Source organism: Rissa tridactyla, chromosome 4 (genome assembly GCF_028500815.1).
Source record: "Rissa tridactyla isolate bRisTri1 chromosome 4, bRisTri1.patW.cur.20221130, whole genome shotgun sequence".
NCBI classification, from domain to species: domain Eukaryota; kingdom Metazoa; phylum Chordata; class Aves; order Charadriiformes; family Laridae; genus Rissa; species Rissa tridactyla.
In genome coordinates this window covers 82,051,931-82,074,430 of record NC_071469.1, presented here as the reverse complement: position 1 = coordinate 82,074,430, position 22,500 = coordinate 82,051,931, and the positions used below count along the sequence as shown (strand labels likewise).

At 42.1% G+C, this 22,500-nt stretch overlaps 1 protein-coding gene across 2 annotated transcripts in view; it reads left to right on the top strand.

The window, feature by feature from the left end:
* The window catches only part of TSHZ3 (teashirt zinc finger homeobox 3), a 64,708-nt gene that overhangs the window by 10,448 nt on the left and 31,760 nt on the right, over nt 1-22,500 (top strand). Inside the window, exon 1 of one of the 2 annotated variants that reach the window (XM_054200712.1) lies at nt 21,039-21,211. The exons of the other annotated variant lie outside the window; for it this stretch is intronic. The gene's annotated coding sequence lies outside the window, so the exon portion shown is untranslated. Of the gene's footprint in view, nt 1-21,038; nt 21,212-22,500 lie in introns of those variants that run through there. 2 annotated transcript variants of the gene reach the window in all.

The window sequence follows — 22,500 nt, the reverse complement described above, 5'->3', positions numbered from 1 at the left end:
TGCTGGGGGTTGTGTAAATGAATCTGGGAGCTCTTGGTTTCACATGATTCAAACGTGCATTATTGAAGATGGATGTTCCTTAAAAAAAGATTGATGATGGATATCAGGCTTATAGTGCCATTTATCATTTTGAATATTATTTAGACTTGCCGTGTAAAGCTGTAACTTGAGAGTTGGATGAGCTGGGACAGAATGGAGGCCTCGGCGTGCACGTTGTGATTGATGGCTTTGCTTTCTCATTGTTTGTTACCAGATACTAGCCGGTCATTACAGGAGTGCCTTACAATTGTTTTAGGGGCTGGATTTCCCTGCGTGTCTGCGCGGGCGTTTGTACAACGGAGAGAGGGACGGGCAGAGACAGAGTTAAGTTTTTAGTGAGAGCATTTCAATAATTGTCAAGAATGTAGACAAAGCTGTGGCCCGTGCGAGGATACTTTTTGCATGAATACAGCTACGTGGCCGTACCTAACGCTGAAATATAAGCAGGACTGTCGCTGCTCCAGCACAGCAGTGTCAGGCGTTGCCACTTCCACTACAAAAATGTGCTTGTGAGCAGATCAACGCAACCCAGCTTCCTTTCGCTGGTAGGCTGCGTTTTGGTCCCGTAATTGCAAAGAAAACAAAGTTCTAGAAGATAGTTATTTTGGCGTTTACGTTTTTCTTTTCCGCCCGCCCCCGTCACCCAGTGTTGTCAGTCTTTGAACCTTGGCGTTGGCTCCCAGGTGCCCAGGACGCTGCTGGCGGTGGACAGCCTGCCCATCCAAATAGCAAGGGCAGTCCCTTCCCTTCTTGAAGCGCTTTTGCTGGAACCAGGACACCCCCACCTGCTGGAAGAATTAAGGAAACAGCTTTTTATAGGCAATTAGGTCTTGTCTTGGGAGCGCAGGCGGTGACTATCAGGAGATAGACACTCCAGCAATGGAACAGCTTCAGCAGTAGGTTGCCAGAACTTCAAGCGATGGGGCGTTTGTGTGATACGCAGCCCGGTTAAACTTGTTCTGAGCTGACAAACTATTGAATGTTTCTTGCCTGGCACGTCGTACGGAAATCACACGATTGACAGGAATGGTAGGCAGAGTTAGGTGAGAATGGCTTTTTTATAGCATCAGTCTTGAATTTGCACAGGTAGAGGGTGTTTTTGAAACGCTGCTTGTCACAAGAACTTTTTCGTTGATTGCGAGATGCCCTCCTAGCAAGAAGGAATTACAGCAACATTTAATAAACAACATACAGCGCTTAGGTGGAAACGTTTCACGAAGATGTCAGTGACTTTATATGAGTTTTGTAGGAATGAGTTTTTCGGAAGTCTAGTGTTTGTTATCACTTCTACAAATTCAGTTCACTTTGCTTTCGGTACACTCGGTTGCCAAAAGTAAGGCGAATTCAAGTTTATACTCTCCATTCCAGTCCAACATCGTGAGATACCCCCCAAAACCCCATAATATTTTCTATAAAGTCTTCAACAGTAGAAGGTAAAACTTTGATCCCCTACCCCTGCACTTGTGTAACACAGTAGGTAATTGAAGTACAAGTGCCAATTTGCTGGAACAATTGTAAACACACCTTGATACAAATGGCATCGTTGCATTCTTACTGATTAGAAAACTTTGCTATTAATAGACACAAAGTCCATTTCAGGTGTAATTGGTAAGGAGCTGAGTGCACTCATGGGAAGAAACCTTGTTTTGTTTTTTGTTCGCTTTTATTCTTATCCCTTTTTTCAGTTTTATAGCTGGAGACATGATTTATTGCAGCCATCCATCTTTGGGGCTCATCCATCACATCCTGGTTGCTAGGCAATCATGGCAGCAGCTGTTTGCTTTGAATCAGACAGAAAAGTTGTCAATCATCAAAGGCAGGTGAATAGCATTAGAAACACGCTATTGTCAGACGGAATAATTAATCAAAGAGAGAAAAGATAATTAAAAAGATATGACCCTTGCAAGTACTTGCTCTGGGTTGCCTGGAAAAAAGAAAAACTGCCTGGTCTTTTCTAGACACTTAAGCAGCTGAGGGCTGATAAAATATGCACTCTGCAGTGCATAGTTTTTAATTAATTGAAAAAGGTTCAACATTGAAAGACGATGCTGGAGAAAAGTCTGATTATGAGCAGAAGTAATATTTATTGTTTGCATGAAAGGCTTGACATGGAGTTCTAACTTTCTGTCACAAATCTCCTGCATGCTTGCACTAAGCCTCTTTCAGCTTCGCTATCTCCCCTGGCAGTTACTGGAGTGCGCGGTGAGTCCGTCCAAGTAAGGGTCCGACCGCTTTCATCCAGCCTTTTCATTCTGGGCCACCTTTTCAGGGTATTGTCTCCCTCGCTATCCCGTATAGCAGCTATCAGAGTTGCACTGGCTCTGCCATCGGCGCGGCGGGCGCAGCTCGACCAGCCCGCAGCGTCCCCCTTCTTTCAGGAGAGGAAAGATGTTGAGGCGCTGCCTATCTCCTTTCCAATCAGCGTGTGGAATAACGGGCTCTTGGGAGCCGATTCCCGAACCCGATTTTCCAGCGATCCTATTATTTTTTTAGCTGGGATGATAAAAAGGATGCTGCAAAGCCCAGTCTCCAGCTCCTCAGAGTTTGGATGCCCTGGCAGTGGGTGCAGCGTGGCATCCCCCTCGCCCAGGACCGCAGTGCTGGTGTGGAGCATCATCGAGCACGCGCTGGCGGAACGGCCAGGTAGAGCTCATACCGCCGGCAGTCCGCAAGTTAAGGAGACTGGTTTGAACGCTGTAGTTGCTGAAAAGCTGGATGTCTGAGCCATAATACTGTAAGCTGTCTTTGTGAGAACAGAATATCATATTTTTGATTGTTGGGCAAAGCGCTCATGTAGTCCAAAATACCCCAACTTTGGTGTCTGTTCGTGCTTAGAAGTTAAGATGTCTGTGGACATGCTGATCACAGGAGAACATAAGTATGATGATTGCATTATTAGCGTTTATTAAAAAAAAACCTATTTGGTAAGTAGTGAAGCAGAGGTGACTGCCACCTTCCCTCCCTTTGTATTTCTTCATTATTGATTTCATACTTCCTTTGCTCTGTTTTCTAGAACCGGACGAAGGAACTTCAAGTTTCTGCAGTCAGGAGAACAAAACCTCTATTCTCAGTATCAAAACCAGACATTAGTGTTGATTTATCAGCAAGATTTGCAAGGATACATGCCGTGAAACATTGGGAATTAAAACTGCAGAGTGAAAATCTTGCGCACGGTTATTGCACACCCCATCCCTTTCACAATGGCGAATTCCTTGGCTTATTCTTTGCAGCAATATGTCAAAAGCAGCTCCTCCGCTAATTGTGTGTAGCCTGTATCACATTTTCTGCTCTCACACCCTGTTTCCCTTGTAATCGTTCCAGTATTTACTTAGAGGAGGAGAGAACACAGCTAAGAAGGAAAGGGGGTACCATCTGAGCGCTGGGGATGACACATCTGCTGCGAAGAGCCATTCGTTTCCACGCTGGCAGCGGGAAGCTCAGGCTGAAGTTAACTTGGATGACTTGGAGAAATCTGTAGCCTCAATTAACATTTCATATTAGTGATTCCTCAGAACGTCATGCTCGCCAAAGTTTGTGTGAGAAGGATTAAGAATCCCTCTGAAAGCACGGTAGTCCATGTTAGCATTAGCTTTAGAAATATCCTCCGTATCCTGCGTGACCAAAGTCAGTCTCACCCAGGGCTAATGGCACAGCACTTTTATAAAGTTAGGATGTTGTCTAGAGTTGCTGGCAGGTATTTTCTTAATAGGGCTAACTTCTTTCTTCTCTATGTAATGATAATTCAGTTTGACGTATTAGTGGTGTTTTTTGTCATAGGCGTGTAGGCCCAGTGCCTGTACAGGGCAAATGGGTGTATGTTTGTGCATGGTTATGCAGTGCTCTCTAGCATGTTCTCGTGTATTAAATAAATGTGGGATAGCCATGCCCGCCTGTGAGGTGACATGTTTATGGCTACAGAGCTCTCTCCTCCTCTGCTGGGAAACGGATTCATCTCCTTTTCACATATCAACACCTCTGATACCTTTTCAAGTATTTGCTGTATTTCAGATCTGCTGATCGCAGTTTTATTTACTGATAGGGGAACTGTGGCAGTAGTTCCCTAATGGAGGGATATATAGTGCTGACATCAAGAAAATGTTGGATAAGAGACATATGGATAGATGGCTGCATGTTGGAATATAGGCAGCTATTGTTTAGTCTGATAGTGATTTCCTAGCAGATTATAGACAAAAGTTCCCTGTGATAATGTTTCCCTCTGCTCATCAAATTGAAACGCATCTTTTCCCTCTGATTTTTCCCTAGTTTCTTTTCTGTGTGTGGTGGCAAGGGAAGACAGGACGGCTCTTCCCCACTCGCAGTATTTATTGATTCACAGGTGAAAGAGGTTGGACTCTATGAAAGGATTTTTCTGCCCTAGCTGCTTCCTCACCCTTCCCCAAACGCAGGTTGCTTTTGCACGTGGATAAAGAAGGCTGCTGTGGAAGCTGAGATACCCTGGTGCTGGATGGGCTAAAGCTGCATGGTCTTTCTGATCACATGGAGTGAAAAATGGACAGAATATGTCAGACATGAAAACCATAACAGATAGTAAGGAGTTTTGCTTTAACTGGTGGAAGAACATGGAGTTTAAAATAGGCAGGCAAATAATAATCACCCATTTGCCAGTGTTTAACTCGCTGTGTTAAGTAGAATGTAGTAGCTCAGTAGGAGCCACCGCATTACGTGATATTTGTATACTGAGAAAAAATCTTGAGGAAGTGGCTAGAATGTGCTTGGCTGAACTATGTCCTATGCTTGGCTGAACTGAATCAGCGTGTAACGCTTCCCCCAGAACATAGACTCGCATATTCCGGCCTCTTGCGTTGCAGCTCTCTGACAGATAGTCTTCAGGTCTGTCCTCCTCGCCGCCAGAGAGCCAGGGTGTTTCTCGCTGTCTTTAGAGAGCGCTGTCTCCTCAAAGGATTTGAGGATATGTGTTTCCTTCTGGAGATTTCTGATACAAGAGAGACTTTTTATTCCATGTTTTTAAGGTTAGTTGCCCTTTTTATTCCTCTCAGCGTAGCTTGCTGCTCCGTCTTTTGTATGCACGGTGATTTTAGGGTTTCAGTCCTACAAGCCTGTGCAGTGAAACAGAACTATTCCTTATCTCCAGTTTTCAGTTTGTCAGCAGCGTGCTGGAGAAAAGTCTTCTGCAAGCTAAGCCTGAAGCTTGGAAGGTGTCCTGGTGTTCTCTCAGTGAACGTCCTTCAGTGTCCAAGCCACACTGCAGTGAAATGCATGAAATACGTTTGTATGTGCTTACTTATATGATGTAAAGCGTGAAAAGTATCTTGTTTTATTCAGCGTATTTTCTAGAATACCTCTTCAGAAATGACAGGGGTAAAAGATAATGGGCTTACCGTCATAGGTGCAAGATGAGTAACTCGCGTCACCTGATAATCCAGGAGCAGAGCCAGATGGCCTGGAAGATAGGGAATCATCAGATACAAGCCATCAGGCAGGGTACTACTTTCACTCTAATGTCTGGGGTAATTGCGTAGAAAGAAGCAGGAGTCAAAATGCCTTCAGGAGAAGGGAGAGGGAAGGACCAGTGACAGGGAGAAGAGGAGACTGACAGGTAGAGGGTCTGACCACTGCACGGTCCCTGAAACAGAAATATCTGAACTCATATGTTACTCTCATTCGCTTACCTTCAAAATCCCATCTACACTGTTTTAGAGTTAAACGTAGGCTTTGCTTTCTAGTTAACCCCCCAAACCCCCTTGCAATTGCCATGTTAATTTAATTAGTTAGATAGTTTGTGCGTAAGAGTACAATTCCGGTAAGCGCCTTAACTTCATGAGTAAAATGGAGAGACGTAAACTAGGTGGACTAACTGCAAATTTTATTGAAAGAATATTTGAAAAGTAGAAGGTAGAACTTGAAACAGCAAAGATAGCGTGTGAGTGGGATTTTTATATGCTGAAATGTATCATTTACCCAGGATACCTTGTCTTCCTTTGTTTTTGCTCTGGGCCTGCAATAAAATGCTTCCTATCTATATTAGTTAGCAAATACTCCGATGTAATATATGAGAATAGTGGTGCATTATTTCCTCATGCTTATATGTTTTCTGTATAAAATATTCTAGCAGCAGTGAAATCTCGCTATGTGATTGCGTTTCATTTCGAGACGGTTAGCTGAATAAGCAGTAGGACAAGCAAGCACTAAGCTGAATGAGGGAAAAAGAAATAAAATTTTACAGCACATCCTTGTTGTAGGAGTGTGCAACACAAAATTGTGTGACTCAAATGCTCAATCTGGTCTTCATGATTAAGCAATAAACAAAGTGCAAAACAAAGTTATCGTCCTTTTGAAACTTGTGCTCAGTCGTGAGAAGGTGAAGTATTTAACATTTCTCAAAGGAAAACATCTTTTGTTACTAGATGTTCGCAGGTAGTGGTTCTTCGTTAACAAAGCTATTTGTTTGCATTTGGGTAAAAGTAGTAATGTGTTTGGTAGGCGCTGCAGACGTTTTGTAAAGTCGATTTGCCGAGTGTTGATAAAAGGAAACAAAATAGCTAAAATTTATGATAAAATGACTGGTTTGCTTTGTTGTAAGCACTGGAAAAATATACGTAGATTACACTATCAACTTTATGTAAAGGAGTTTGGTTACATCGCGTGAGTAGAAATGTCTTTGTGTGTTGCATGTTTGTGTCGTGCCCGACATGATGGAGTGCTCATCCACGAGTGGGTCTTCTCGGCAGCAGTAGCACAAGCCTGCAATAATGTTAAGACTCTGGACTCCCCCAGAGCTTGCTGCTTACGTCCAGCAGAGAGGTCCGTGTCTGCTTTTTTGCGTGTAATGATCGTTGAAGTCTGTCAGATCACTGATGTGCTCCGTCCTTTCCAGACAAGACCTCCCCCAAAACTTTAAAACGGCAATTTCTTAACTTAAGGAATTTGCATTCTCATAATTGGGATCTTGGATGTATTCGGCGCGGGACACACCTGCACTGAGAAAGGAGGCGTTAGATTCTTCCTTGAGTCTACAACAGTTGCTTATCTGGGTAGTAGTGGTACTGGTTTTTAGTGTGACTAAGGAGCTGAGGACCAGACAAAAAGTCAGTCTCTTCGGGGATGCATTTATCAGAGTGCGAAAGGGGCTCTTGGCCCCCCCTTCCCTCCCCTGCCCGTGCCCTCGGCTCCTTGGGCTGGTGCGGACCCTGGGGGGTGGCTCTGTGCCATCACCCCACGAGCCTCTCGTCCCCATCACGGCTGTTGCTGTTGCTCCCCCCCCTCCCGCGTCGGGAGGGACTTTGTGCTGGACCTCACAGACCTGTACGGGATGGACCATACCTGAGGACTGTGTAGCTGAAACCAATGCCTGTCACCTTACATACAGCAACAGCTCTTAAGGTAGGTCAGCAGTCTAGGGCTACGGGTAGTAAAAATGAGCTTAAATGGTGTGGGCCGGAGAGCTTCAGTTCCTCTCCTGGGTCTGCTTCCGTGTTGCAGAACGGCAGGACATAAACGTGGAGGGAACCTCACAGAGGCTGTCTGGTCCTTCTCCTCCTCAGCTGACCGCAGCTGTGCCCTTCCTGGAACACTTCACGGACAACCGGGAACTTGCCAGGCAGTGTCTTCAGGTGTCCTTACTGCAGCTGCATGTTAGCCTGGCTTGAGGAGTTTCCTATGAGTTATTTCCCTTTCTGGTATTCTGCAGACTGGCTTAGTTGTTGGTAGCTTGAAGCAAAGGTTTGGAGCAGTCTGTGGTGCTATGGATTGTCCTTCGGAGTAAGCCATGGGGAGTGATGCTTCCAGTGTTCGCTCTTAGCCCATCCCAAGCCCATTGAAATCACATACGATTCTTTTACTGACTCTGTTGATTTGATTGGGCTTTCACCAAGATCCGCAGTGTCAGCTTAAGGAGCAGGGTTTCACCTGGGTTACCTGGTAACTTCACGCTGTGCCTCTGCTCGTTGTTGATGCGATGCAGATACAGGCAGGTCCTGGTAGGCACTTCTGGGTTGGGTTCTCGTCTTGGGTTCTCATGTCATGTAATACGCTTTTGTGCGTGTTTAAGTGCTTAAGAACCTTTAAGGATTTGGGAGTAGGTGCTAAGCAGTTGGCTTTTTTTAAGACGGATGTAATTTAATACTAATGACCCAGCCAGGAACGGACGTTTTGTTTGATTGCATTCAATCAGGTGGAATATTTTAATCTGTTTTGGAATAAATACACAATTACTAATGTGATGCCAAGAAACTTTTGTTAATATTCAGAATAGTATTAAGTTATAAATAGATGATACTTTCACAGTCAAGTGTCTGTATTGATAAATAACAGCGTTGTCTAAATTTGGCTGTTGATTCTATTCTAAATACATACTCTTTTATCCTTATTCTTTAAGTACAAAATTACATCTTGTTATGGATAACATGTCATGTCTCCCTAAAAATGTGATCTTGATTTTTATCCCCTGATGATACTTTATTTGATAAATCAAAATCTTTCTCAACAGTTAGCAACCAACTTATTTAATGGTTATTTCTGAAATGTTGATACAGGGAATTTAGCAGTTAACGGTGTTTATACATTCCAGAAGCGTTAACAGGTTGGGTTCTACTGGAATTCGGGAAATATCTGTGAAATGTGTGGGAGAACTATACGCTGTGCGGTGTCTCAGCAGTCAACTGCCAGACATCTCGTGAAATACCAAATGTAATAATAAAGTTTATACGGATGATATTGTCGGGAGGCACACATTGTCCAGTATCGCTGGAAGCGGAGGGAGCGAGGCCTAGCGCCCTGTGTTTAGACTGCAGCGTTAGAACACTACAGATGTCCTTATCTTCTGGAGATAGCTTTGTACTGAATCAGTGGGTTTTATACATTCTTGTGTATGAAAAAATGTTCTTTGCCTTCTGAAGAAAATAAGAAAGAAGAAAAATAAGAGGAGCATAGTTTTTATGTGTCAAGGTTGTTTCCTATTTCTACCAGTGAAGCTCACCAAAAGATCCCTGGTAAATCTGTAACTTTCCCAGCAGCTTTTCCCCTTTAGTTTCTGGTTTTCCTTTATTGCTATCTAAAATGGATATTCCGCTAAAATCAGTAAAAATTGCCATTTACTGGCACGCTCGTAGGCAGTTGAGTGCTGCCTGCGCTGTACGGATCTGTTTAGCAGCTGCCGGGTGGGTAACACCAAAGCAAGCCAGGACTCCTAAAACTACTAGTATTTTTTTTTTGTCTCTGTGCAAATAGATGACATTTTCTCAAAACACATCTTCATTGGAGTTTTTTTTACTTCTGTTCGTTATGACAAAACACGGCAAACAAAGACAGAACACAAATTACAGCTGCAGTCTTGAAGTTTGAAGTTGCATTTTAGCCATACTACACTGTGTATTATGATTATCATTATTATCTTTTGGTGCTTGTATGTACGTAAATTACATTAAAAATAAGATCAAGGCAGACATGAAATATCGGTGACAAAGGCAGAAAAAAGATGAACAAGCTATTATGAGCTATGAAAAATAAAAAAAAGATGCTGTCTTTAATTTGACAGTGAACCAAACCCCACCAGTTGTACAACATGCGAATATTTTTAACAGATATTCCCTTAAAGATTTGTTGTGGCTGTGCCCTCAATGGCACCTCAAGTCTGTCAGCAGCTCCGTTATAAAATCCTTTTACGAGGATGCAGTTTTAGATTGTTACCTAAATCTCTGCTATTTGGAATGTTGTATTATCTTGCTTTGCCTGAAAGCAGGCATGCTTTTTAAAAGATATGTATGTTCTAACTATTTACGTTAACATAAATACATTCTTTGATATTCAGGTTCTCCTATTTTCTGTAGCCTGCTTATTAAAAATAATTTCACAAAACCTGCCTTTAGTCAAAAGTGCCTGGTAAATGCTGGTATTTTGAAGTTTAAATAGAACTTCGTACCCTACATAGTAATATATTTATTGATTGTCTGTGTCTTTAATGGACTCAAAACTTGAAAACACAGAGCTGAATTCAGGCATCAAAACTAGAAGGGTTACATGGTTCAAGAAGGCCTAACTTTTATATACACATACATGTATTTTTTTTTCTTGGAAAAAAAATATTGCAGTGAGAGAGAGAGATTAAGGTTCATGACATTAGCTGTATTCATAATCTGGTGTGAGCCTGTGTACTGAACTAATGATTTTCCAACATATGTTTTATGAAGTGTAAGAGCGTATTGGTACTCAAGGAAGTACACAGTTCCCTCACAGTAGTCTTCCAAACTTTTGGCTCTCATTCATATTCATTCCTAAAATAATGTACTTCTTACCCACGCTACGTATCCAGAACATAGGTGTTTAGCACGGTGTAGCTACATGTTACCGGGTCTGTTAATGCCAGCCAAAGGAGGCTGGGATCGTAGGAAACATCGGTATAATTTTTCGCCTTTTTTTTTTTTCCCCGAGAGAGAATAAAACTACTTAAAGAAGTAAAATTTTAGTAGTAAACGGGTTTTTATTTATCGCACAGTATTGGAGGAATTGGGAAGAGGGAATCCCCGACTGTATCCGAGTGGTTGTACCGGAACGTTGCTGCCGTTTGCTCATGATATTGCCAGAGGTAGCTTGACTCACAGGCAGGCTCCTGCGCCTGTAGAACTCCCGACCGCGGAGCTTGCCAGTAGAAGCAAGACTTGGAGTAGCCGTGCTTTTGAGCTTTTTTTTGTAGTGAGCGTTACGATTTTGGACCTTCCGATTTTGACATCCTTTTGGTAGTGCGAGCAGTTCTGGGTTTAAGAAAAAGCGGTGTGGAAACATAACGCTGTGAATTAGGAATTCCTGATTTTTCTTGGAAAGGAAGTCACTGAGTTTCGTATACCTTGGTTTTCAACTCGTAAAATGAGCAGGGGGAGAACAGACCTTGCTTCACCAGAGAATTCTGAGAATTGGTGCTTACATGTACAGCTTTGTAATTGAACAGCGACATGTAGGTGGAGTTTATTCAGTCGTTTGGTTTGCTATATATGCTTAGCCTTTGCTATGCTTTGGCATTATGTTCTTTATCATTGGTCATTCAATCTAAGATAAAGGCAGTTTAAGAAAAAGGAACTTGTATTTTAAGTTGTTGAAGGAAAGGTTCTTTTTTTTTTTTTTTAAGTTTTACAATTCAGAAACAGAAGCGGCGGTTAAACAGCTGCAAAGAAAAAAGAATCCTCTCAGTAGTCAAATGTTTCTAAATTAAAAAGGAAAGAAAACAAACAATCAAAAATCCTCGTCAAGTTCTTTGGGAAACAGAAAAGGAGGAAAAAGTCTAAGGAAAGCCAAAGCGGCTAATGTTACAGTTGTCACAATTACTCATATCCTATGCTAGGGATTGAGGAAGCTGGGTAAAAATGAGCCAAAACTGGTCTTGGATCTCGTGGATATGGCTTCTGCTCATGTCAGTGTTTGCATCTGAGGCTCGGTTTAAAATCTGGCCTTGCTCTTTACAGAAAGCTATATTTAATCACCTACTTCTAAAATGAAAGAGGAAGGGATTCTGCATACCATATAAATATATAAATGGGGTTATTTTTTCAGATCTATGCAGAAAAATCACAAGTCATATTTTTATTAATTATAAATATTCTTTGGTTATTTGTAGCATATTGTTATGCTTCATTTTAGACAATTTCAGGAAAATACTTTTCCTGAAATTCTTTAAAAATATAGTTCTTAGTATATTCAACTAAACGTATGTTTTGCAGGCAGATAGTGTGACCCTTCTTGGTTACCTCACTGACTGCCTTGAGACTGTTTACATCGTTGCTGAACAGGGTTTGTTCCTCTGAAAATTACACTTCATGGACAACATACAAAAATATTCTCCTATACTTTACCTACGTATATAACAAGAAGCATATTTTATATGCAGTGGTAGAATGATCTGTCTATCTAGAGAGAGAAAGGGAGCGCTTGTATACATACATGCATGCAATGTTTTGTAACAGAATCTTTATTAGGTACCTGTGTAATTTACTAAAAAGTGAACCCCTAATTTGCCGTTTCCTGGGAGTAATCTTAATATTCCAGCTTGTGAAGGGCTTTGGATACTTGGCATTTCAGTGATTCCTGCGTCACGGACAAGTTTTTTTACTTCTTCCCATAAATACCCCCCAATTATGCCACTTGATGCCCAAGTCAGTCGAGAAACAGTCCAAAAAAATCATCTGAACTTTTTTAGACTCATAAGTAGCTCTGACATTAATTAGCCTTAGCGTTTGTGTGTAAAAAAGATATATTAAGTAATTTTGTAGCATATATTATTTCTAGCATTTTCTTTTCCTCCTGACTCCTAACACAGTTCTGTGCATAGGCATTTGACAATAGTCCCATTAAAATGGTTGCAAGCGTTCCTAAAATGAGTTGCAGAAAACTGTGTGGTACCTGGAAAAACTATGATAATGTGGCTTCGAGCAGAAGTTTTGTCGTATTTGGTTGAGATGATCCCCCCAGCCGCGTGTGGTTTTGAATACGCACCTGAGTGCCGGCTCTGTGTATGCTCGGTTTCTGTTTTTCCCATTTGTTTCCCTTCCACCCTCTATTCCGATTATTTACTGTAAAGCAGTCTTTGTTTCATTGATTTCTGCCTGTCTACCAAAGAATAAAGTTTGCTCTTCTCACGCACGCATCTGTCAGTACTGAACTGAGAGTCAATCCCACAAGGGGCAAATTGAAGAAATGAAAACAAATAAGTTATAAAATAAAGTGACAATAATGTGCAGTAGCATAAAGATGGCTTTGGGCCGCTGTTGAAGATGTTGGCTAAAGCCCGGCGCTGGGGGGGAGCCGGGCAGGTGGGAGAAGGCACCGGGGGGAGCCCAGAGCTGCCCCTTCATGGCACCTCCTTCCCTCCACCCTGACCCGGGACAAGTCGCACTACGGGCAAAATTCTGCGTGTTGACAGCGTGTAACTCCTTGTAACTAAGGTTATTGCGGGGATCGGAGTACTGTAGAGCGCTGGGAGTCAGGCTGCCAGAATCAGGCCCAGAAGTATTACCCTGTTTTACTGTGGTTCGTGTCGCTGCCGATGCTGACTGACTGACCTTTGTGGATCTTAAATTCCTCGGGGGGAAAAAAAAAACAAACCTGCAAAATATTTCATAATGTACGTTTTTCTTTAAAAAAAAAAAGTTTTCTTTTTCAAGCAATCTCTATGCAGTAGAATTTCAACAACAAGCACATATATGAAGTTGTATTTACACAGACAACTGGTAGCGTGTGTGTGTTTAACATTTATGAATACTGGCCTAACGCGGCTGAAGTATTCAAATCTCTTTTAAGATTGTAATTGAAGTAACATGATATAAATGTAAACTTTAGCTTAGAGCACACAGAGCATACAAGACAGTTTGACACCTTCATTTCAGCAGTAAGAAATTACCATTGTCTCTTGTTTCTTGCTTCTAGCTTATATGACCAAGCCAAAAAGTAATTACACAATTAGGGTTGACATACTGGTTCCTGTAATATTTCTTCCCGTAGTTTTTTGGTGGCTTATTTCTACTTCAGATTTTCCAGCCCTTTGTAATTCATACCAAGATGTCCATTTTCATTGCAACAAATTTACTCATGAAGATTGCAAGTCTTGCATAATTTAATGATGAAAAGGCAGCATTTCATTTTCTCCAAATGCAGTTATTTGTAGATTAAAGATAAACATTTGTGGAGCTAATACGGTTTTTGTAAGAACTTTGTCACCAACTTGAACGTTGAATTGTTACGTACAGGAGTGGAAGAGTAGTTCTGTGGAAATAATGACGGGATAATGCAATTTAAAAAGAAGGCTATGCAGGAACGTGCAGCTGCTGATCTGGAAGGGAGCCACTCTCCATAGGTCAGGTACCGTTTAGTTTGCTGTGTTCTGAATGTATAGAACACGAGTTTCTGGTGTTTTCCCAGTTCTCGGGGACCCTTGGTGGTGATCAGAGCTCAGCAGCTCTCAGGGCCAGGGGACCTCGGATGGGCTTCAGGAATTCGCCCGGAGCAGGTCAGATGAAAAGCAGCCCGACTGTGCGTCTTGTCCTTGTGTTCCTGTCTGTTCCTCGTTTCTGGGGTGCGAGTCCTGTAGTTCCGTACCTTAAGACTTGCCCTTTTCAGGAATATTCTGGGACAGTTGTGCTTTGTCGCGTGCTTAATTAGGTAGTTATGCTTGGGACTTTTGTGGGATGATGTAAAAGCAGTGCTGTATGGTATCATTAATCTGTTCTTTAAGGCTTTTCGATTTAAAAAAAAAAAAATAATCAAAAAATCTATGCTTTTTGACCATTTCTCCACTGTATCCTAATCCCCAGACCAGAATGATAACGGGGCAGAGATGCTGGTTGAGTTTAGGCGCAGGATTAGACATCAGCCGCAGATTCAAGTTGTCCTTCGCTCCCGCAGCTCAACTGCCCGTTTGGATTTCTTGTTGTCAGGTTTCCTTGCATTCGATCTGGACACAGGAGCTTCATCTCATCCCATCTTGGAGCCCGGTCTGTCATTATAGAAAATACAATGGAGGGCTGGGAAGGAAGTATAGTGAGTTTGCTGGTGACGAGCCAAGTGGAGGGGGTTTGCCAAGTATTAATCATTCGTATAAAGCTGCATCCACTGTTCAGCCAAATGAATCTGTTCTGCCTCGGTTTCTCCCAGTGACAGCATCAAGATATTAGCAGCTTTGCAATAAAGTTGTCTTTTTACATGCTCTTTAAATTCCTGCTACCTCCCTGCGTGTCCAGTACCCCTAGGAAGGGACTTCTCACCTCCTAGAATTTCCCCGTATGAGTTTCCCAGTTCGGGAAGGTGACGTACTTACAGGTAGAAAACAGACTTTGTGGTCTTTAAAATGAATTCTTCCTCTCCCCTCCCTGCGCCCCCTCCTCTCCGAGATGTCACCGGGTTGCAGTATCTCCTCTGCAAATCAAGGCTTGCGACTTCCAGCAGTACGGTGTTAACAGGAGCATTTCTACAGGAAAAGACAAAAGGAGAGGGAGGCTTCTTGTGAAGGGCTGCTGCTGTTTCAGCCAGTTACTCTTTTAACTAGAAAACCAGAGTACGCATAGAGGCTAATAAATCATTAATTACAGCATGTACCTCTTTTCTCTCAACAGACAAAACGCAGTTAAGAGGTACCAGAAAGAAATCACTTTCCCTAATTTTGAAACTAAGTGCAGGATGTGAGATACCAAGCAGGAGTCGTGCACAAAGTTGTATTTTTTTTCTGATGGAGTTTATACCAGCATTTTCCCTAATTATTCTTGATGTTTTGCCCATTATACCATTAGCTTCTTCAGAGGACAAAGATAAGTTGCCAGTATCCACAAGAGCGAAGTGTGAAAGCATTTAATTATTGATATCTTAGTAACCAAGGTTCCAAAATGACGTTGTCAAAATCCATAACGATCAGACAGAAAATGTATCAGCTTGTTGTTGAAAAATATGGCTCAGACTGTGTGGGATCTGGACACGCACAATCCCAAGAAATTAAACCACTGGTTTGCTGCATTTCCAATATCTGAGTGCTTTACCCAGCATTTTCCGCTCTTGAAAATTCGTATTGTTAATGTTCACCTCATTCCTCATTTTAATTTTAGCTTTTTCTTGATTGTTAGTCTAATACATACGTTTCAGTAAATGAACTCATGCTTTTTCACTAGGTGGATCTGTAAATCAGTTAAACGGTCAAGCCGAGTCTAACGCTCTAATACTAGCTAGCTCTGTACTCCCCATCTCTTTAAAGCACAGGTTTCATTAGCAGAATATACTTGGTAGCTGTTTAATTCCGCTTTTCTTTGTATCTTGAGCTAAGGATTTCTTTCTCCCTCCTGCTGCAAGCTGTGGGAAGAGTACACAACTCTGGGAAAGCTCATTCCCATGGATGGAGTTTCTGGTCGCGGGCTCCCGGCGCAGGCGCTGGGGGCTGGTGCCCATCTCCGCGGGGATGGAGGGGTCCGTGGGGAGGTAGAGCCACACCAAGAGAAGCCGCAAGTGCCAGTTGTCAGAGCGTCGTCATTGTCTGTTCCTGCTGCTGCTGTGTTTCCCCTCCTCTGCCCTCCTGCCCGGGCCAGGGCGAAGGATGGGAAGCAAGAAGAGGACATGCCATGTTGGTTTCGGCAGCGTTGCGTCCCACGGAGTTCCACCTGGCAGCCGGGCGCGTGTCACGTAGGGTCACCCCCAGGAAAAGGGCTGCTGGCGGTTGACACCTTTCTCAAGCCGATGCGGTTTCGCAAACTCAGGGATGTTCAGCCGAGCCCCGTGCTCCCGGAGTGGGTTCCGCACAGGTTTCACTGGGTCGTGCCATTGAGGTGTCGCCTTGTTGCTCCTCTTCCCTCGCCTGTGGCACCGCCGTCTGCCTGCTGCTGGAGCACGTGGCAGCCGGGACCCCAGGGAGCAAGTGAGTTTGTAAACAAATAAACCAGAAAAGTTATCTGAATATATATTGAAATAATTGAAAGTTACTTGAGTATATATTTAGTCTACAGCCAAATTAAAAAAATAAAATAGAATTCCCTTGCTGAAGTGCTATTTACCATTAATATATTTAATTAAAAGATACTTCTGTGTTCCATTTTTCACTCTCTCACAGGTGCCAGAGCTTTCATGTTTATTAATAGCATTAGATCAAATAATGCAGATGTTTGATTTCAGACACGGGGATATGTTGCAGGTTAACCTTTCTAGAAGGATACACTAACACTGTTCTGGCGCCCTTTGTGCCATGAAGTGTTTTATGAACTACTTTCAAAATAGGGATACTAGTGTAAGAAAAAATTATGCTTCAAATTTGCTTCTGCTTTGAAGGTTTTTTTTCTAATTCGGTTTCCAACATGGGATCTTAATGTGCAAGGTCTCCCTGTAAAATGGTTACATTGTAGGATACGCATTTCATAGAGACGCGGCTATTTAGGATTATTTTCTCCCATATACTAGAGGTTTTACTTTCTTTATTCAGTGATTATGCCTCACAGCTTAAATAGCTTAAATGTGGGTATTTAATTTGTGCCGCAGTGCTCTTCCTGAACTCGCTGTCGTTAAAGGTATAGAGGGATGCTCGGAAAATGAGAGGTCACTGCTGCAAAACTCACGTGCAGCTACTGCAAGGCAAATAATGTAGAAGGTGTTTCTATACAGCATGTACCTCAGTAGGTACCTGGAAATAATATTTTCTTGGCTTTTGGCATGTAATGTTCAAGAATTGTGATTTATTTGATTAGTCTTTTTTTTAAAAAAAACCAACAAACAAACAGGTAATTGATGATGCCTGTGTAATGTTTAGGGACTTCTCATCAGCGTTTGTTTTAACCATCCCTGTGAGAAAAATACTCTCTCATAAAATTATGATTTCTTTGCTTTCTCTCACACTAAAATGTCAGGATCAGCTCATTTATCCGGGATCATTCTTTGCGTACCGCCGGGGGTTTACTTTTTTCATGACCTCCTAAATGAATAGGACGATGTACTTTTCACCAAAAACAAATATGGCCCTTGTTTATTAAACTTCATCCCTTTTCCCCGCTTCCCCAGTTTTCTTTGGACCTGTAGTGTCTAAAAGGTACATAATTAATGCCGTATGGGTAATGCTACGTGGTAAAGGAGTGGACTATACGTAGAATCTAACAGCGGTTATCATTTCTGCATTATTTCTCATGTTTCCTTTGGTGTCCTGTATCTTGATAGAGCGTGGGGGTATTATGACAACTCTTGATGTTTGAATTTAGCATTATTCTTTGTTTATTGCAGTGGTAACTAGAGGCCCTGCCCAGAATAAGGGTCCCCTTGTACTGGATACAGTTGAAAAGCATATAAGGATGCGGGCCCTGCCTTCAAGAGCTCACAGCTTAATTTACTCAATGTTATTTAATTTTCTCAAAATACTGTCTCTTTTTTTTTCCTCACTTACCAAAAATAAAACCAGTTTCTGTAACATCGCGTTGTAAAGTGAGGTAGGATATTTTGACGGGTCCTGTTGCCTCAGCAAAACTTCTGCAGGGTTTTCGTGCCCCGTTCAGGAGTTCATGACCTGGCTGTGAAGCTCTTGGCTGCATGCGGGTAGAAGACAATTTGGAAATCCTGTGTTGGCCGCTATAATTTTTTTAGCAAGTTCTAAAGGATTTCAGTACTCAAACCTCATTTTAATTTCACAAAGAATTGGGCACTGAACTTCCAGGTGCCTCTGAAAAAGCTCAACTTCAAAGGACAAAAATTATAAATTTAAAATTGTACAAACATTGGTGAGATTTACTAGTTTTAGATGAGTGGTTATGTTCGCGCAGTTTATGAAAAAGGACCTTGATTTTTATAAACAGTCATGTTTCAGTTCTTTTCCGTTCTTCTGCGCGCACTGTTTGAGGAAAGCGTGGAAGGTAGTTTTATTTTAAACACAAAAGCGTGGCTTGCGTAAGTATGGCAGAACGGATCACTCGTTGCTGTCGAGGCCCTGCTTGGAGTAGGATGGAGGATGTCGCCCTGGTGCTTGCTCGGGAAGTGATGGGAACCGTGGGGATGCTCTCACTCGCCCCACACTTTTTACTCTGTGGGGGGCGAAGCTGATCCTGCTCCACAGCGCAGGAGGCCCTTTCTCCTGCGTTCCTTAGACGGCGGGTGGAAAGACATTGGCTGAAATCGGAGTGTTTGTGTTGAGAACTGAAGTCCGTCCGATGATGGATGTACCAGTGCTGTTAGCGTCACAGAAAACCTGAAAAAGTTGGAAGTGTTGAGTTAAGGACCAGCATTTCCAACAGCGAGCGCAGGAGGATTTGCAGGCTTCTTGTCGCCGGCGTCACGTGCTCTTTTTGGCGTGAGGAGGCCACCTGCAGCAACTGCAGATTACGCGTGCTGTATATTGATTTTCTTTTTTTTTTTTTTCCTAGGTACTTTCAGTATGTCAACAATAACTGCACTTGTGTAGCTTATTACTGCAGATGATTGCAAAGAATTTCTTAAGCATTAATTAATTATAACATCCCAATATGAAAGCCAAATTCTGCATTAGTATGCAATTCCATTAAAATTGGTGGAGCGGCTTTTAAACCTACAAGGAACTTGACCCAAAGGTGTATAATGGAGTTTATTGGTTATTGCAGTAATTATAGAGAAAGAGAAGGTGAAGGGGATGAAATGGCTGAAGTCATACAGCAAATCAGAGCTTGGGATAAACTTGAGAATCCTGGCTCCCATTACAGATTTTTACTGCTGTCTCACAAACTCAGATCTAGGGGTTTCTTAGAATTCTGGCTTTAGTAGTGTAATGTAAAAACTATTAAATTTTTTTTCAAGTTTTCCAGAATTCATGGAAGAAACTCTTCAAGCTTTCTGTGGAGGACACATACCAAGTGTCGCAGCTAAACTCCCATCTCCTTTGTGCATTTAAAGCCTCTTTCAGTTATTTTCATAGTTTGAAAAGCTCCTTTTCTTAATTGTAATGCCCTTGGAAAATGTTCTTCACTTTTTCCTCTCCCAGTAGCTTTTTTTTTAAACTTAAAAAAAAAAAAGAAAGAAAGAAGAAAATAGGGCTCAACAAATCTCCAGCCTCTCTTGATAATAAAATGGAGCTATGTGTTTTTATGTTTATGCTTTTTAAAAATAGACCTATATATTAAAAATGATTTTGCCTTCATGTTTTGTAAGAATTACCACATAATTACCTTGGTATCTCAAGGACCCTTTGGGATAAAGTTTACCAAATTGGTAAAGTACAGCGGTGGCTTTAGTTGAGAAACTTTTAGTAAACAGGTCTGTATATCAGTTAATTTTCAGTGAACCTGAGAGTACCTTGAGTATTTGGTAGCAGGGAAAAAGCAGTTGCCTGTTATTTTGCATGATGCCTATTACTCCAAGCGGTGGTCGGGACTCTTAGAATGCTAAAACCTGAGGCTAGAAGATAGTACCCTTCAGCATTGAAAAGACAGACTTTTTCGGTATCAAATAAGGAAAAACTGCTTCTCCAGGGATGAACCTTAAGGTGAATTATAGCCGGGTATCAAATGGAAAATTGTGCATTCCCCTGGTGTCCTTACGATTTTATTGCAGAATCCAGAGTGATGTCTAATTTAAAATAAGTTGTCCATTTTTTTTTCCATGACTTCTCGGAAACATTTTTTTTTTTCCTTTGACTTAAGCTTAGTATTTTCAAGCAGACCAATTTTGCTATTCATAGGATTTGAGGAGAGGGAGCAAAGGAGGGGCTAAAAATAGAGCTTATAATGGAACCTGTGTATGTTCTTAACCATGGCGAGACACTTATCTGTCCATTATGTTGTTGACTAATGTTAACTTCTGTGCTGCCTTTGTAATGTATTACATTAAGCTAAATGAAGCTATTGTGTGATGTATCAAGATATAGTCACGTAGGTTGCCTGGCTATTTGCTCTTGTTAGTATTGTATGCGATGGACTTTAATAGCTGTGAAAGGCTCCTGGAGTTACTCAGATCAACAGTACGTGGGTTTTTGTGCCTCATCCCGGAGTCCTTCCATGCTCCAGACTTGCACGGGCTTCACGGGAAGCCGCGCCAGTGTAACAGCCACCTGGCCAGGCTCATAAATTCCACCTGAAGAGGTGTTCTCATGGTCGGTTCCCAAGTTGTAAATTCACCTTTTTGATCGTTAGGGTGGATTTGGGGATCAGCATCCATGTGGACACGGTGTCTCCTGTGGTGCTTGGGAGAGAAGACTTGTGTAGGTTCTGATGCTGCTGTCTGCGCGGCGGTGCCTCGGGTGGCTGGAGGGTCAGTCCCCAAGGGGGACATCGGTCTGGCCTCCCCCACCTGCAGCCCCTGGCCCTGGGGAGCTGAGCTGCCGTGTCCCCTTGCAGGCCTGCAGCCCTCCCGCAGCTCTGCGAGCAGGGGGGCGAGGGGCATGGCTTGCCTTAAGAACTTTTTTTATGTGTGCCTATATGTGCTAAAAATCTGTAAACCAGTGTTTACATGAATGCTCCGCTGGCTGCAGGCAGGGTTTGCCGGGAGAGGTGATATCAATACTCAGCTGTCTCGAAACTCCTTCCACTTGTATTCAAATCAAAATAACACCAAATGGCTCTTGCTGTTTAAATGTAAAGCAGCAGTAATATCCTGGGCCGTGCTTTTAAAAAGTCATTAAGTACGGTTTTGCAAAAGGCAGGCTGTGGGAAGACACAGACGCATGTCTGGCCTGCAACAGATTTTCTACAACTTGAGGATGTTTTCCAGAGAAGGCTGTTGTGGATGTTATGTTGAGGTATGTATTTTATATGTGTAGCTGTGGTTTATACATGCAGTTTTCTGTTGTGCAACACGCACGTAGAAACCTCTGCCTCTTCCTCTCCTCTCGTTTATCAAGGTACGTTGTGAAAGGCTGATACCAGTTCTCTATCGAGGTAGATCATGATTCATACCAAGATAAGCAAGGAAATTTGAAATTCAGAGATTAGCCTGCCTTTATTCCTCACGGCACGGTGTGTGTGCAAAGTTAGTGACCCTCTGCCCCCGCAGATGAATTCATACATCATGCAGTTTAATATGTGCCGTGGTGCCGGTAATCCAAAATTGTTGAATTTTCCAGTTTGCTCTTTTTTTTTTTTTTTTTATGTTTGGTTTTAAGTTTGCTCTAGTGCTGCAATGGTGCATAAATATTTGGGATCCTTCTTCAGTTGTTATTTTTTTTCCCCTGAAAACATTTATTTCTTTAGAAGATTATTTAGAAGATTGAAAAATAAATTTCTTTAATACTTGTGGGCATATTTCTGTTGCTTTCTCAGTGGTGTTTCTTTAATGACAGCATGACTGGTTACTTTTAGAAATCGTATGAGAACCAAGTACTCCTCCGCCTGTTGCCAAGCATTGTTCTCCAGTATGTTTTACAAGAGGTACTTTTCTTGTTGTTTTTCATGTTAATAACATATTATTTCTGCAGACATGTTACTACTTATTTTCTGCCTTAAGGAAAGCATTAGTTTGTCAGGAAAATACATCTATTTTTGGATCCAGTGATCAATACACACAAAATAACGAATTGTGGAGAGTGTGTGCGGACACACTGGTACGTGTTGAACCCCCTGGTGGGCAACGCGGAGGGGCAGCTTTGCCAGGGAGGGCTGCAAATACTTGGTAAATACCATCTGAGGGACGCGAGTTGTGCTCACAGGATTATGCACATTTCAGCCCAGCACTCGTCAGGTTGCAGGCGTGCTTCCACAATGGGCTCCCATTAATAGAGTTTTTATTTTCTTGGTTTGGCAGGCTCGCATACTTGATGGAATTGAACTTTCAGCTAAGTTTCCGAGCAGAAGGTGGTTTATGACATAATTGCTCTATATGTTGATACATCTTTTATCATAATTGTTTTACATTGTTTTAAATAAAAGAAGAAGAATAATAGAAGACGTTGCAGAAAGTGGATTTTTTTTGTTCTATTATTCACGATACTAAAAATTACCCCAAATAAGTATCTTCTGCAAAAAAATAAAAAGAGAGAGATTTAGTTCCAAAAGTGGCTAATTTATACCGGTCTATACAATGAACCAGCTA